Here is a 17,031-nt window from a genome sequence, read left to right as displayed (position 1 = left end):
CGGGGTGCATCTATTCCGCTTTCAGGATGTCCTTCTTCATCTATTGTCTGCACAGATCAACAAATATAAATTTCACAGCGATAAATATAATTGCGGAAGTAAGACGAGTGCCTCTTTCTGAACCCCGTACACTTCAAAAGATCTTGCGAGCTTTTCAATCAAAAGTTGTTCCCTTGACAAACGAACTGCGTTGGCAGAACCGTTAGTCCTTCTCGAGACTAAATGCAGAGAGGTTAACCGTATGTTTGACATCCCGTATGACGCAACTGTAAGCCCCAAAGAAGGAACATTGTGGTGCAACCGTTCGTCCATAGAGAGGAACAGCTGCAGGAAAAAAAAAAAAGATTTGTGCCCGCGGTGGGAATCGAACCGCTGTCTTGTCGGTTGGCAGCCGGGTGAGCTAAGCACTCTTCCGCAATTATAGTGTTTGTGGAAGTAGAACTCAACTCGACTGTGAACACGTGCACTCAGCGTGGTATCTCAGACATATTCATCCATTAGAAAGAAAACCGTTAACCTGGGGATCGTATACTGACCACATTTCACTGCGAATTTCAGAAACGGCATTCAAAATATCAGCTATTAGTTACACCACTGAGTACCATACGAAGCACTTCATTTTTTGTACTCGCGACAATTTTGGGCTTTTGCAGTAAAAGGTGCAAGCTCGAATTGACTGTTTTGACACGTATGCTCTACCTGAGGCGCTTACAAAAACAGCTTTTCTGTAATTCCGTATAATTTTGCTATAAGATCAAAACATGACTGCAATAGAGCTCCATTCTTGCTGCCGCGACAGCTAGCATTACCGACCGCCGAGGCACTGGCTCCACGTAGTGGACCGTAAGGTAAACTGTTTATGCTACCTTACGGTAACGCAAATATTAGGGAGTTTTCGAATAGGGGCCCCAAAGAAATAACGCCAAGGCCGCTGCGCATGCGCGAGACCGAAACAGCTTCGGGTTTTGCGTTGGGCACGCTATTTCGCCAATTTAGCGGGAGCCCCAAAGCCTGCACCAAAAGCTTTGCGTCAAACAAACATGACGGCACTCACTTCGAAGCGACGGCTCTCGGCCAAGACCACAGTGACCTAGAATAGGGGGAGTGCCCAAACCGCCGCGGACCCTATTCGAAAACTTTATAACTCCTGCTTGACCCAAAGCGAGCCCACGCAAGAGGCCTTGGGGCCCCGAACGTTTGGGGCCACTATTCGAAAACTCCCTATTAATTGCACACAAGTGCGACTTCACCCAGTAGCCTGAAATTCCTGAAGGTGACACAATCGTATCTTACTATAAAAGGCGAGGCTGCGGCATAAATAGTTCGCCTGTAACCAGAGCGGTCTCTTGGCAATAGCGGCTTCAAATAATACTTATGGACTCATGCGTTGCGCACTCACATAAAAAAGCGAACTTCAGCCTTGATGTGCAGCAAAAACACACAATTTTACTGTGGCCTTAACGCGCTTGTTTTGCAGCATATGGCACAATTTTAACGGTTCGTAATGTACGCATCGACTACATGAATTTACGGCATACAATATATTTTTGGTCATTTTCGAGGCGCTTTGCGGAGGACGGAGGAAGCAGGCGCTGTTTATTCACCGCACGAGGCGCCAGGCGGCCCCTTTACCGGCGTTCCGCCTCCTGGCCCGAAAATGGCCACCGCCGCGAACCGCGACGCGGCCACGAAATTTGGCGCCGACAAGCCAAAGCTATGGCCAAAGCTGACGAGCGCTAGACGCGGGGACCGGTGGATACCCGACGGCGAAGGAGAAACGGCTCACAGCCACGGCACCGAGAGCAACACTCCTTCCTTCTTTCTTGTCATCCTTCCCGGTCGATCGCACGACCCGAGTGAAACAGAAACTCTCGGACTGAATGCGACATCACTTTCTTTACTACAAATACTTTCATGAGCAATTACTCAAGATACCCACGTCACGTCGCTACGAATCCGGCATCTAAAGTTAATGTTGGCTCTGATGTAAGTGTTCGAGCCAAAACTACGCCGCTATGACACGAAATGGAGATGTTCAAAATGAAAGCACGTGAATTACATAGCCCTAAATTTTCGCGTTTCTGTCCGTCATACTGTACACAGAGAACTTGGCCTGATACTAATGTCAAGTTCAGAGGTCAATAGGAAGAGACGTCACCGTTGCGAAAATAGTTGTAAAATATATAATGAGCAAACACATTTCAAAATATTTGCTTACCCAGGTATTCCAAGCGGCCGTGAATGGCAGGCGAGTGCCCGCAGTATGCACACCATCCGGCCGGAATAGCAGAGTTCGCAGTGAGTGGCGCCGTGTCGCGCGAGAACTCCGGGCAGTCGCATTCGGTGTTCTTGCATCTACCGCGCGGCACACCACGCAGGTCAATCGATGTCAAGTTATTCATGACTTCACCACTTTTCAACACCACAAAGCGAACCCTCCGCACAGTACACGCTCGAAGGGCAGGCAGAGACGATGCACAAAGTGCTTGCTAAGTCAATGACTCCAACGACTCTAACCCCGTTTTCCCGCCAAAAGCATATATCGAAGCAAGCGCCACCTTTCAAGGCATTCGCGTGAAAAACAAAAATAAATGAAAGCAGGCGCAAATCGCAGCAGCAAATCAGAGGCGAGTAACGGCGACGTCGCACGGCTGTCTTGGCGATTGTATCAGGATATATATACGCGTGATGAGGAGAAGCGCGATCGGCGTCGCAAACTTTTCCTCAGCGTGAGTTTTCCGGTTCTCACGCGTAGAATCCCGCATCACGCGTAAAATACAGCGAATGTGCGTGTCCTCGACCGGCGTCACGCTTGGGTGGAGGAAAACAACGCGTATTTTGAGTCACGTGGTACATAAAACGAATTTTAGGAGGCCGAGGGGCGCGTTTCACGCTTACTACGCGTGAAAATATTTAGAGTGTATAGGTAATCATAGGAAACGTTGTTTGTAGTTTTTTAATTAATGTATAGTAATAACGACATACAGGTACAACAAATTCAATGAACGAAAAAACAACTTACCACCGGTGGCAAGCTGTATTTGTGGACTTAGTGTAAAAAACAGAAGTGCTCAGCTAAGGTGAGAGCAAATGGCACTAAGTCGAGCCAAGCGTGTGTTGTTGTGTGAGTAGCACCTACGCTATAAGCTATTAAACAAAGCATAACGTTGTCTTTATGTTTACTTTAGGCAATGTGCATTATCATCGCTCACTTGAGTAGTACAAGAAAAATTACTGGTGTCCTTGCATTATCTCTGTGCGTTTTAATTGATGGTGATTTTGGTTCAACGTGTGACATTTGTATATTAAGAAGTTGAACGTCGCGCAGTGATAAAGAAAGTAGCTGATTCAAAAGTCTTCAGACAGACATCAGTACTAAGAAAAACGGGGATATCAGCTCAAGGTTTTGTTTGAAGGAGTGCAGACACCAGAATCTTCTATGAAGATTTCAAAAACACCTGCCAAGACGTAGAAAACCCCCGATTGACAACATAAGTTTCATGTGAGAGAAACATCACGTGGACTATCATAGCGGTGACGTTACTGGCCCGATGTGTCGTCTGCTGGATTTTACATGTGCGTCTCTGGTTTGTGGCACCAGATCTAACGAAACGTGCAGCTGCATCTTCCGGCAGCGAAACCATGTCGTCGCTATCGGCGTCGGAGGAATCCTACCATGAGCGTGCGCCTGTAGGCTAGGTGGACAGTCACTTCGTTTTTGGTGCGTTGACATCAGACGCAGAAATTTTTTCATACGACACGTGGTCGCAGTCTTCATGTTCGTCGTACACATCTCCAACGCCACGCCTTTTGAAGCTCCCTTTTCAGGTTTTCGCTCACGGTTATCGCTACAACTCTGGAAACGGAGCCACGTTGCCTTTCTATAGACTTCGAAATTCAAACGAATTGACTTTAAGTCGCCCGTTCTCCGTCAAAATTCGTCACAGCATTCCTTGGAAGCACGCAAAGCTCACGTTGTTGTCAGTGTCGTGTCGCTACAGACCGATGTCGGGGTCTTCGCTCCTTTAACAGGACATACAGCTATGCTTTCATTTCCATAAAACCTTAGGCATCTTTGAAACGGGCAGCGCAGAAAACAAGGACAAAAGAAAAAGTACGACACATCACAGGCGCTCTGTGGTGTGTCGTACTTTGTCCTTGTTTTTGCGCTGCCCGTTTCAAAGATGCATAACCAATTCCAACTTGCCCAAGCATCAATTTTTCTGCAGTCCATAAAACCTATCGCGAATGTGAACAAGCGAGTAGAAAAGCAACTCGACAAGCGCCTGCACACTACTTGTTTTTCGCTGTTCAGATCCGCTAGCTTTTTGCTTTTTACAATAAAATGCAGCTGCGACGAATGGGCGGCAAACGGCTGCCAGCATCAACCAGCTTCTTCCATTCTGCTGCTAGTTTACGACGGCTAAATATTGAGAGCTTGGAATTTTTCTTTATTACTATTACTAAACAAAGCGAGACAACTACACGTGGCGAATTCTGAAGCAGATGGTAACAACAACAACAAAAGAACAACGGACAGAAAGCTGGCGGAAGCCGGCGCGGACAGCAGCTGTCTGTCGTGAAATAGAGCAGAAAGAGAACCCGTCATAATGGTCCCCCTAGCGAAAATTCAGATGTGCATATTCTATTTCTTTTTTTTTTCTCAGACAGCATGGTAAGCAATACTGCGTAACAGCTCAAATCGAAAGCGCCTTCGAATGTAAGCATCAAATTTTGAGCAGGCTCATTTTTTTTAACTTTCTGATTAAACTTTTTTGTCTAGGTGTGGTACAATTGATAATGAGATGCAGAAATGGGGGTAAAAATATTTGATAAGTGTTACGGTAAATGATTGTAGTTTTAAAGGAAACTATATCAGCACATGCAAGCAGAAGATAACAACAACAGTAGTAGACACTCACATCTACTCCCTGCACGCATCATGACAGCAACTCTTCCGTATGAAAAGGCTCGCTGTTACGCTGGGTGCTGTAAATAAGCTGAGTTCTTTCCTGTCTTTAAAAGCGCCCTGGATGTTCAGGCAGCCTGTTCCTTCTCGAGTGAGGCCTCCCTGATTTATATGTACACACTTTAACGCAATAGGCTGCCTGATATACATGCCCTAACCGGAGGATGCCCGAGCATTTGGTAATATATTCAGTTGTCAAAGCTTCTATGGAAACGCAAGCGCGCACTCAGAGAGGCCTGACACTTCTCCTCGCGAATAAGAGGTATCCAGGGATGTGTCGCTGAACCGCTTTATTTCTTTCGCCTTTTTTTTTAACTTTTGTGCGTATAATGTCAGACTACAGATGTCGAACTGAAACCAACGTGGGCCTTGCTGCCGCTACAAGTGTTCGTTGCTGGTTTGCGCGTTCCCCTGGTTCTATTCGTGCAAACATGCGACGAGGATGCTCGCGTCAATTTATAAGGCACGTTAGGCACGTCAGGCACGAATAAGGTCACGTACAGAAAATACCTTCGACGCCGCGATGTCTTAGCGGCGATGGTGCTGCATTGACGAGCCCAAAATCGCAGGCTCGATTCCCAACCACATCTATGACGTCACGTTAAGGGTGAAATGAAAAAAGAAAACCATGTACTTATATTTAGGTTCACGCCAAAGAACACCAGAGGGTCAAAAATTACCCCGGAGTACCGGCACTGTTCATAATTATATCGTGGGTTTAGAACGTCAAGTCAAAGAACTTAAAAAGCAGTTTCAATTGATGACGCTCATTGCCGGGTTTCAAAGGTTCTCATCATCCAGATTGTAGAGAATGAAGCTGCTATGCTGTTTCACGAATGAAGAAAGCACATCACGAAAATAAATACGAATACGCAACGAAACCACGGAATATTTACATTTCTCACGCGCCAAGAAAACTTGTACTTTTATGTGGCTGCACATTCGACTATAAGTGTCGCGATTCAAAGCTGAACAATACATGAGTGAAGATGCGTCTGCAGACAGCTTTACGTAAGGCAGTTCGGCGCCGCCACTTTGGGCTCTTAAGCGAATGTTTTCCCGTGTTTGTGTATCGCTAAGTGAATTAACAAGGTCGAAGCGGCGAATGCACCAACCCAACCGTTTCCATGCGTGTGCCTCTCCCGCAGTACAGATCGTTTAGCCGTTCAAGGTACAAAACTGCAAGGTTAACAGCCCAATATGGCTGAACCGAAACCCATTCGTAAAGTAGTCTATAAGAACAACAATATGATTGAAACAGTATGTTGCTATCAGTGACAGCGCGTGCCTTTGGCAGTATAATCAGTATCATGAGGAAGCTGCGGCGAGCATCTTGACGTAGCATGCTTATAGACGGGGCGAACTGCATATTGCTACATTACTGCAAACGAAGGAAAGGCGATAGAATCACTCTTCTAATTGATACCATCTCAAACCTCGAAGTCAAAAGCCTGAAAACCTGAAAACCTGAAAAACTTAAATCATTTAACGATGCGTTTTGCCTTCAATTAATACGAACGAGTTGAGCGTGCTATCTAACCTCCGTCCTACATTGGTCGGTTTTCAAACTCACCTCAGCTAGCGGGCCGCAGTCACATTATTTAGTCCCGCAAAGGCCGAGACAGTGAAGAAGTTTGAAGCAGAAAAAAAAAAGGGGGGGGGGGCTGAATTTCAACACAATGTCATCTAATGCTTTCATTTAAAACGTATTTCCCATACCCCATATCTCATATAAGGGAGTCATTTCTGAAGGGGATTTTGCGTCAGCATTCGAGAAATACATCGATAACAATAACCGGCATGACTAAAATCTGGACATCGACTCTGAAGTATACAGCTTTTACTTAGTGGTTATGTTGCAAGAAATGATGACTGCATGGGATGCGTCACGACTTAGAAATTCTTGAGACCAGTCACGTCTGTGTAGCTTACCCGAACGATCGGAAGAAGGGGAACTTAAGGGCTCGTTTTCTTTGTACAACACAACGTTATTGACAGACAACATACAATCAAGCCAAGGAAAGTATAGGGGTCGTTATTTGCAGTATTTATAATATAAATGTGACGAAATTAAAAGGGCTGTATGCGAGGTATTGTTGGTCAGCTCGGAACAAGATCACGTGCTACGTGAGGCCAGCAGGCAAAAAGAAGAGTGTTCCACACTCACCGTCATGGCTACGAGCAGCGCTGACTACCAGGTTTAAACGTTTAAGTGCACACATATACTGGATAAAGTGTACGGGAGGACGACCGCACTGTAGCTCCTTTGGTAGAGCATCGGACGCGTTATACGAAGGTTACAGGTTCGGTCCCTGCCCGCGGCAAGTTCTATTTTCGCCCACTTTAATTTATTCACATTTATATCATAATTACTAAACAAACAACGTTCCCTATCGCTCCCTAACGAAGTGCTATTAATCTCAATAGGCGCGAAAATAATGCAAGTACCATTTAGCAGAGTCAGATTACTTTTTCTTCGTTAAGCACTAAATAATTCTAATGTTTTAAACACGCTAGCTTAAACATGCCGTCGGCCTTGCTCGCAAGGTCCCTTTCTGGTACGGAAGCTGTTCATAGTGGGTTGAAAGCTCACGTATCACTTTAAAAAAATATGAACCGAAGAACGTTACGTGCCTGCCGGGCCGCTAGCAAAAGGTTCGCGGGCCGTATGCGGCCCGTGTTTGAGACCTCTGCGATAGAGCCTACATCGCCAATGTTGTGTGACCGATACAAAGGGAGCAATTCGCATCCCATAACCCGGCATGCTTGCTCAGCAAGTTATCAGTGAAACCGGCATAGCGCGAATACGCGGAGCTGTTCACGTCTCTGACGCGCATTTCTGAGTGGAGGAAATGCGCCTGAATATGGGGGGCTGTCATGTAGTCGCTCATACGAGCAACTTTTCTTGTGACAGTATTTTCAGTTGTTCTTAACTGTATAACAACTGAGGAAATCTGTCCCACGAGCACGACTACAATGTTTGCAGGACGCCTACTGACGTAAAACGCATGGTGTACGCCGTGTTTAGCAGCGAACGATTACGCCTTCCTGTTGTTATTGCGACTGAAGGTACACGGCCTATGCAGGCCATCACAGCTGAGTAATCAAAGAAATAAAGCGTCACAGGCCCGATACTCTTTTCTGCAATAAACATGCCTTAATACTTCCCCAAGTACTGTACTTCTGTGGATTCATGTCGGCCGCATTGTTACGTTCTTGTACGTAAGCACTGACGACTGACGTAAACGGTGTCTTCCAATACGTGCTATTCTTGACACATTCGGTCCCAGCTGGAGACCTATGCTTAGCGATCCAGTCGTTAACATAAGCTTTTACTGAGAGTTGAAAGCGACTTACAGGGGCCGACGTTCAGTGCGGACTTCTTTCAACTTGAAGCATGGTCTTAATCCGTACCTACAATGATGACACGGATAAATAAAAACACTGTCAATCTTGCATTAACACTGCCTCAAACGTTTATATACCGAGAAGGAGAAATGCCTGCAGCGTTATACCGCGAAAACTTCGAAACAGCTGTACGTTAAGGCAGTTAGAAATAGCGAGTGAAGACGTCTATTGGAAGCCCGCCCTTTGGTGAGCTGCACGTTTGTCACATTTTCTCTCTTCAAAGTCGTAAACGTCAGCAGCGTAATTGCGCTTCCTTATTTACCGCAGACACCGGCTCAAACATCAGTGAACATTTCTTTGAAGACATCCATATTCCCGATGATTGCAGCGGGACTGTCCACTCGATATTCAATTTTCATTTTTATATTTGTGCAATATAACGTTCGTTCATTGCATTCAACAAAGCTGAAGTGCAGTGGAAGAGGAAAGCTTGAAGTGATGAGACGTTCTTCCGGCAAGGAATGCCGCTGGAGCCAACTTTTCGACAAGGGGACTTGTTCGTCACTTTAGAATCTGCTCCGTTGAAGCCCTAACGAAGAGAAATCTCCCCATCGACACGCTGGATCCAGTGACACATTTTTTTTTTCATTATATGATGTAAAAGGAGTTGTTGGTGAGGACTGACCAACAACTGAATTTAATCTGTTATGAGCTTTCCTTTTAGTGTGCAGTGACACTTCTTGTTTGACAAATTCTTATTAGCAGTCGTGCGCAGGGTTCCCCATTAGAAGTGGGTGGGGGTGGGGGGAATGGCGAAATCGGTGAAGTTTCACCGCTACGCGTGCTGTGCTCGATATGCTCTAGACAGTTATCAAGCGAACCTGCGGTAATATAAAGCAAGCATAGATTTAAGTAAGTGCCAAAGTAGCTAGCAGAAAATACGAAACTTATACAAATAAACGCACACAAACAATATTATTCGTCAGGACACGTATAAATGTTCACACCAAACGAAACACTGTCAATAGTATAATAATAACCAAGTTGAGAGAGAGAGATGCAAGAAGGAAAGGCAGGGAAGTTAAGCGGAACTACGCATGGTTTGCTACCCTACACTAAGGAGAAGTGAAAGCAAAGGTGGAAATGAAAGCGGAGAGAATAAGCAGGAGTGAACACAAGCACAAACAATAAAAATGGAAGAGCAAAGGATCAAGCTTAATAACCAATACTGCATACAGGAATAAAGTAGAACAGCCCAACTTGAAATGTTTAATCTTGATGAGATAGAAAATCATTTTTTAATTCGTGATTAATTTAATGTAACGATGAGAAGCTAAGCGTATGTAAGAAATATTAGATGCATCAACGTTCAAATGCCAAGGTCACATCCCGGATACAATTTTACTGCTTTTTGTCTAATAAACCTAATAAAACGGCATCATCTTATCCCATTATCATGTCATTATAATAATGGCATCATCTTCATCTGTTCAAACGTGAAAATCACCTTAACGTTGGCGTATTACCATCTTATTTCCTATAAACAGCGCATTTACGTCACAGAGGCTGTTTTACTACTGAAGTGTGTATGTGGGACGTGCTTTACGCTGTGGCTCTTTTGATCGACTCCGGGCCGTTTACATTTTAGGATTTCAAAATGTACCACATTCACTTCAGTATTCGCTGAAGTTTTGAAGTATTCTAATATTTTCATAAATTTAACTACTCGAATAATCCTGTTTCAACTATGAAGTGTTCACCATCTCAATTAAGCTAGTATACTTTCTATACAAACAGTTCACCTTAACGCGATGCAAATTTTCAAACATTCTTGCTGTCGATTGCATTATGTTTCGCGTGCGGATCCACATGATGTTGTCACGATATGTTTAGTAGAATGTCACATATTCGATAAAGGACGCCCTTATATCATTAGCATCTGTCGCCTATGTGAGAATTAAGTGAGACAGGCGGGGTAGCAGGGAGCCGCGGCTATAACGACGAGTACTAAAACACCCTTCTTTAATTTTCTAACTTCTTTATTCATAATGCGTGCACATCCACTGCTCGAACTTTCGTACAGAATCAGCAGTTGCAATACTTTTCATGCAAACAGCACACAAGACACGAGAAAGCGAGCAGTTGAGTCTTACACATGCATACAGATAAGGCTTTATGAAAGGAATTGCAGTCTTCTAAAATGAAACTCCAGATTAGGTGCAGGAGAACAATATAGCAAGTACCAAACAACAGTACTGAATTGTCATATAAAACGCGCTAGTGCAAGTTGTTAAACGAGGCATTCGTTTGAAATATAAATTCGAACGAAAAGACGACGAGGACGTGTGACGTGCTTGTACTAAAGTGAGTTATTGCTGCACCAAACGCATTTTATGTTTTATGAATGAAATATTGTTTCTTCCGTTGTTTTGGTTTCATCGAAAATTGTTCGCCTGCTGAATATTTCGTATTAAATTCGCACTAAAATAGTAAACATCGTTCTCTCCTACATTTGTGCGGTCTTTGAACATCCTACCGAAAAATTTCGCTAGGCAGTCACAATTTTCTATATTTTTTTGTGCTTCGCCCTTCAATTTCATATAGAATCCATGAAAGTCTCATGGATATCTCGTATCTTTTTACAAGCAGTGGAAATTTTTCGCCGCGTTTACAGCACACAGCAACGTACTGTACTGTGCAAGCAGATTATCACAGCAAGACGGCTGATATGGTACTTTCTAATGCTCCACGTATAGGGAGCTAGTAAAAGAAATAAAACCTTGTGCTTTCACACGATGGTACGAATAGCCGAAGATGCGCTTGCACATAGATATATAGATAACAGTTTTAAATGATTATCCAGAAGATGTTAGCCTGGTTCATTGCCTGTTTTGCTGCTCCAGGTGTTGGGTGTTCACTTTGATATATACAATGATCACATATGCCCACAAATAATACGTACAGTAGCGCTCACACTTATACACATGCATATCTTCATTAACGTCGCAATAAAGAGGAAACACATTCCGTAAGACATGTGTTTCTGTACGAGCTACTGCAACCATCATTTTGATAAGTACCTATGGAGCCGAGAACGTGAATACTCAACTGAAAAAGGAAGCCGACAGGCTCATCGCCATGGGCTTCACGTCGATCTACTCTGACTTTTATGGCCCACTCATTTCATACGAATAGCATAGCATATTTCCCTCATTACGCCTACGCCATAGAACAGCACCGTATGCTCAGTGATTATGGCGTGCCTATATAGGCTACGATTCCTACATGCAGCAATTCAAAGTAGGCGTCTTTACTTAGAAACATCGAACGTTAGGCAAGATATCGATTATGGACTGGGCCGTATACGTATTCATTGAGACCATAGAAAGAACGAGTGAGCATACGGCACCTCGAATAGGTGCAGTGGCAGAGATGGAACTTTCGATGAACGCATACATATTTTTTTACGAACGCATACATATAGAAAGCCTAATACTGTTTCGAATGGAAATAATCCCACGCCTATTCGACAGCACCTTTAACAACGCTCCGCCAAGCATCGGTGCAAAATATTTCAGGCCATTGCGTAAGGTGTCCTCATCATTGAACGCGGACGGTTGACATCTGTAGCCAATATTTGGATTTACATGACGCAGTCTACGTTCACAACGGCCCGTTAACGTCAGGTCGCTAACTCTTTAAGTAAGATGTTCGCATTGATGCAAAGGGAAATGCGAGTGAAAACGATTTACGTTGATCGTTAAGAAAGCTTCGCTACTCTCCTGATGGATGGCCCACGTACTGCGGTCTGATATGGCGCTGCACGTGTACCGAAATGGATGTTGTCTAATCATAGATACGGCAGCATGGGCAGTTTCAAAAGGGAAATGATGGGTCGGCGAACTAATTTGAGTCTCTCTTAGTGACAGCCTTTTCCCCGGCAAGAAGTTTGAATGTAGAGTTAGAGTGACTTAGTGTAACGTCTCTATACAGGAAAAACATTGATAGTGCGTTGTTGTCCCGTGTATTGCAAGCTGAACACCGGAGCTGCCAAGGAACTTGTACTGTGTTCTCGTTGTTATCAATTGGTTGCACGACATAAAGTACTGAGATTTCATTTCAGAACGTTGACATTTCCAAGCTCCGGTGGACTATCACAATCTCGAACGCCTCTTTTTGCCAAGTACTCTCCAGTGCAGTAGCTTCATACAGCAGACTGTATGATGTATGGTGCATGAACACTGTATGTAAGAACACCGACTATAGCAGGCAAGAGAGCGTTCATTAATGGCAGTGGATGGAACAGAGAAAGTTAGTTGTCATAAAAAAAAACATGGCTGATCCCTCTGTCATAGGAATCGGTATAACACGAAAGTGAAACGTGTCTTCACTGACGTAGTTGAGCATTTGTTGTGCATTCTTTCGCCCCAAGGGCGAAGGAATGAATGCTACAGCAACAAATTGTAATTTCACGCGAAGAACGGCAAGCAGCTCGAAATTTGCAACGCGCTGCTCAAGCAGAAAGGACGCACGGAACGAACATACACAGGATGAGAGCGAACTGTCACATTTGTAACTTATGTCTGCGTGAGCACCGCGCTCCTTTCGCAAAAGCGGCCGCTGCAGTGGGCCTAGTGACCTTGGTGCTCTCAACGCAAGACGTACGAACCACCGCGATCACGAGATAAGCGCACTCACGAGCGACCACGCCCCTGTAGAGGCGGGCTCTCGTCGCAACGGCGGCGAATTTTAAAGCGCGCTCTTCGAACCCTTCGCGCCATCTCGCTACTGATAACAAAAACACGCTGTAACACGGATCTCTGAGTATCGCCACCGGCAAATGGTGTATATAAATAGCTCGCCATTAGCATTGCGAAGAGCGAACCGTTTGTGGCCGAATCGTTTCGCGCTGCGGAGCGAGGGGTCGTAAGTTCGATTCCCGGGGACGAAACTTTTTTCTTCTGGTTTTTTTCTTTGCCCACTGTTAGTCTTTATATTTTACAACGTCATATCCGTGACGGAAATACGTCAGTGGAGCCATGGTGGACCCGGCACAAAACACTTTCGTGTTAAAAAGCTGAAGGGTCGTCCATAATAAGGGGCAAACGCGGGTTTCGCAGAATCTTCCTGATTAACCAGCTCCTCTGTGAGCGTGTGCTTTCATTGCAGCGAATGGACAGCTGTGTGTGTGTAAGAGAGAGAGAGAGAGAAGCAAGGAAATGCTAGGAGCTTAACCAGACGCACGTACGGTTTACTACCCTGCGCTGGGGGGAAGGAATGTGGAGGCAATGAGAGAGACAGAAGAAAAGAGAGGGATGAACAGAATCACAAGCTCACTTTGGAGAGCACATCCAGTCTACAGGCGTCGCACAGATGTGTCGACTTTAGGTATTTTAGTAGTGCTTTCATTGCCATCTGCGCCCTCCACGCAAATGTCCATGGTACCAGAATCTTGTTCACAGAATATGGTCTCGAGTCCAATAGATTCAGAAGCATCCGGAGCGGGCATCGCTGGGTGTCATAGCGAGCACAGCCGCACAGCACGTGTTTAATTGTCTCTTCGGCTCCGCAGAAACCTCATATAGAGGTGTCCGCCATACCGATGCGAAATAAATGGTTCGTGGAATAATTATGGGTTAACATGGATACTGTCCCGCGGCCATATGATCGTATTGTATACGTTCCTCATAATGGAAGCCTATCATCATCTGTGCCTTCACTGTAGACAATTTTTTTTTACCGCTTCAGTTCGGCTTCCAATGGAGAAAAGGAACGGAACGAGGTTTAGAGTGCACGTATACAATTGATATAGACGCTCCATCTCATAGATCCACAAATCTAATGCACCATAGAATAGATGACCGACTCGCTCGGTTGTTTCGGGAGCATCGATAACCTATCGAATAAAAGTTTCGATGGATTTGCAATGAAATATCTTACCCCGTTGTTACTCCAGCGATGCTTCACGAGAGATACTGCACCTGAAAAGAGAGTTGGAGACCTCACGCCGCCAGCTGCAGCATTGTCTGGCGCCTACTCGGCTTTTCCTGCTTTTTTATTGAACGGGGCTTGCGTTGTCGCCTCCTTCGCCTTCTATAGCACGTCGTCTTTCCAGTTGAGGAGAGCGTATTGACTGCTTTCATTGTGTTTGTTCCCTTCCTTGTGCTGGCAGCACGGAAAATGAAGTTATGCCTCTAATCGCCATGATGCCGAGCATTGTAGCTTCGACATCTAACAAGCGCAAAGCAACACTCACACAAGGAAGAGACATAGTCAGGACGGGCGCACCAACTAGCCTAAATTTCTGCATTGAACACCGTAGCTTATCCTTAACCAACTTAAGCCAGCACTTAAGCGCAAGCATTCAAACGAAGCTAGCGGTCTGAAGCGATTGACAAAGTAGGGAAGAGGAAAGGTAAAAAATATTAGCCAGTTCCACGCCGTGAGAACTGTCGCAGAGCGAAAAGAAAAGTCACAGTTTCACCGCAGGGCGATGCAATGAATGCGATAGCAACAAATCATGTAGTGTTATATGAAGTGAGGCTGGCAGCTAACTGTTTTGTATGCGATCTCGCGTAACTACAAAACGCTAGTTCAAGAGAATACGGCCGCTCCAGGGAGAGATGCTCTCCGCATATTCACTTCGCGTTGAGAGCGCAGCACGTAGAAGGGTATACGAGCCGCTCGCTGTGATGGCTGTCGAAATAGCGCGAGCGCCAGCGTTCGCGACCACGCCCTTAGCGTTCGCGACCCCGCCCCCCCTCTAACGTCTTTTCATGGTCGTTAAAAACGGGCGGGGCATTTCCTGTCTGCTTCGACGGCAGGCCTCCCGAGCGGGGCGATGTTATCGCATGCACCCTTCGAGAGACGAAAATGGACCGGCTCGTTTGATCTCTGCTTCGGCCGCGTTCGTCGTCCCCGCTCGCGCGCTTTTACCCGCGGTAGAACATACGATGAGCGTGGGGATCTTGTCAATTTGGACTTCATACGGGAGGGACGTGATGACGACGGCGACGGCGATGGCAAAAACCCGTCGAGACTGTTCATATAATTGCTATCGCAATAATTGTAAGCGCAAGAGTGTATGGGATTGGCTGACGAGATCACGTGGTCTCGGAAATTCGCCGCTAGATTTGATATGCGCACGCTTACACATTTCGAACATCATCATCCTCATCGTCATCATTTCCTTTTATTTCTTTATTCACTCCCCCCTCTCGTCACGTGACCTGCGTAACGTTTTCTGCTATACTACTACTACTGCTACTACTACTACTACTACTACTACTACTACTACTACTACTACTACTACTACTACTACTACTACTACTACTACTACTATACTACTACTACTACTACTACTACTACTACTACTACTACTACTACTACTGCTACTGCTACTGCTACTACTCCTACTCCTACTCATATGCTACTACTACTACTACTACTACTACTACTACTACTACTACTACTGCACTGACGACGACGACGGCACAGGGTCGAGTAAGGAATCTTCGCTGTAAAATCCGTGCATGTTCACTGCAGCGGTGTTGAAGTGGCAAAGCGTCCGCCTTCAGTGTGGGAGGTGCCGGTTTGATTCCCAGTGTGCCGTACACCCAGCAGTTGTTCTAGAGGCGTAAGAAGTATACCTGGACCTGTCGCTCGGTATTGTACGAGTAGTTATCTCGATAAGGTGGGTCCTCCTTTCCACTTTTACTTTTCACTCGCCTTCCCTCCCCTTCTCGGTGTTTCATTTGGACGTTAATTACTACAGATCGATTATTTTTGTTTAGGGCAAAGATTGTGTAGTGGAAAACATAGGACGTAGAGCGAATACTTACCAACTAGCTCAGCTCTCTGTTATTATAAAAATACCACAGAATGTTGTTCGGTTGTGGCATGCATGAGTTGCCGTAGGCTAGAAAGTGTGTTAGATATTGTCCTGGACAATATGTCTAGAAAATAGCGACCCCGATCGGTAAAGAGTTGTCGCGGAGCGCCGTGGTGACGTATAACATCTTCGAGGAAGGAGTCGGCGACATTGGTTGCACAACAGGTGGGGAGAGCCCTCCTGATTACATACCGGGAGGTGTAGCATGTAGCAACTACTATCCCGTTGTTTCCACTCACCACCAATAAGGGGAAAGAAGGAAGGAGCAGGAGAGATAGGAAAGGCAGGGATGTTAGCCAGTCTAGAAAAACTGGTGTGCTAACCTACACCGGGGAAAGGAATCAGGGGAAAGAACCTAGGAGGTCAGAACCAACCCTGAATACCGGCTGATAGCGCCCGGCTGGAAAGGCTGCTGGTTTGTGGGGGCACTGACAGGATTTCAGAAAGCGACTTAACGCCGAAGAGAGCAGTAAATATCAGGCAAAAAGAAGCAACATCCACTACGGTATAAATAAATAAATAAATAAAGTTGTCGTGCAAGGTAGAAGAAAGACTAACGCTAAATGAAACAAATAAACATAACCACACGCCAACAGTATGTTCACTGACGAGAGCTACCGTTTACTAGAGAGTTCATAAACACGTACTTTATTTTGTTCAATTTTCGTCCGCGGCAAAGATCACAAGCGTGACCAGGCCCGTAGCCAGGGGTGGGTGCCCCGAAATTTTGGTGAAGTACATGTTTTTACCAAAAATAAATAATAAAAACAGGTGTTTTTCTCAAATAGTCAAGGTTACCAGCAAGTGCCCCCCCCCCCCCCGA

The sequence above is a fragment of the Rhipicephalus sanguineus genome, chromosome 3 (assembly GCF_013339695.2).
Source record: "Rhipicephalus sanguineus isolate Rsan-2018 chromosome 3, BIME_Rsan_1.4, whole genome shotgun sequence".
NCBI classification, from domain to species: Eukaryota; Metazoa; Arthropoda; class Arachnida; order Ixodida; family Ixodidae; genus Rhipicephalus; species Rhipicephalus sanguineus.
The sequence above is the reverse complement of the archived record's forward strand: the minus strand, read 5'-3'. Positions refer to the sequence as shown.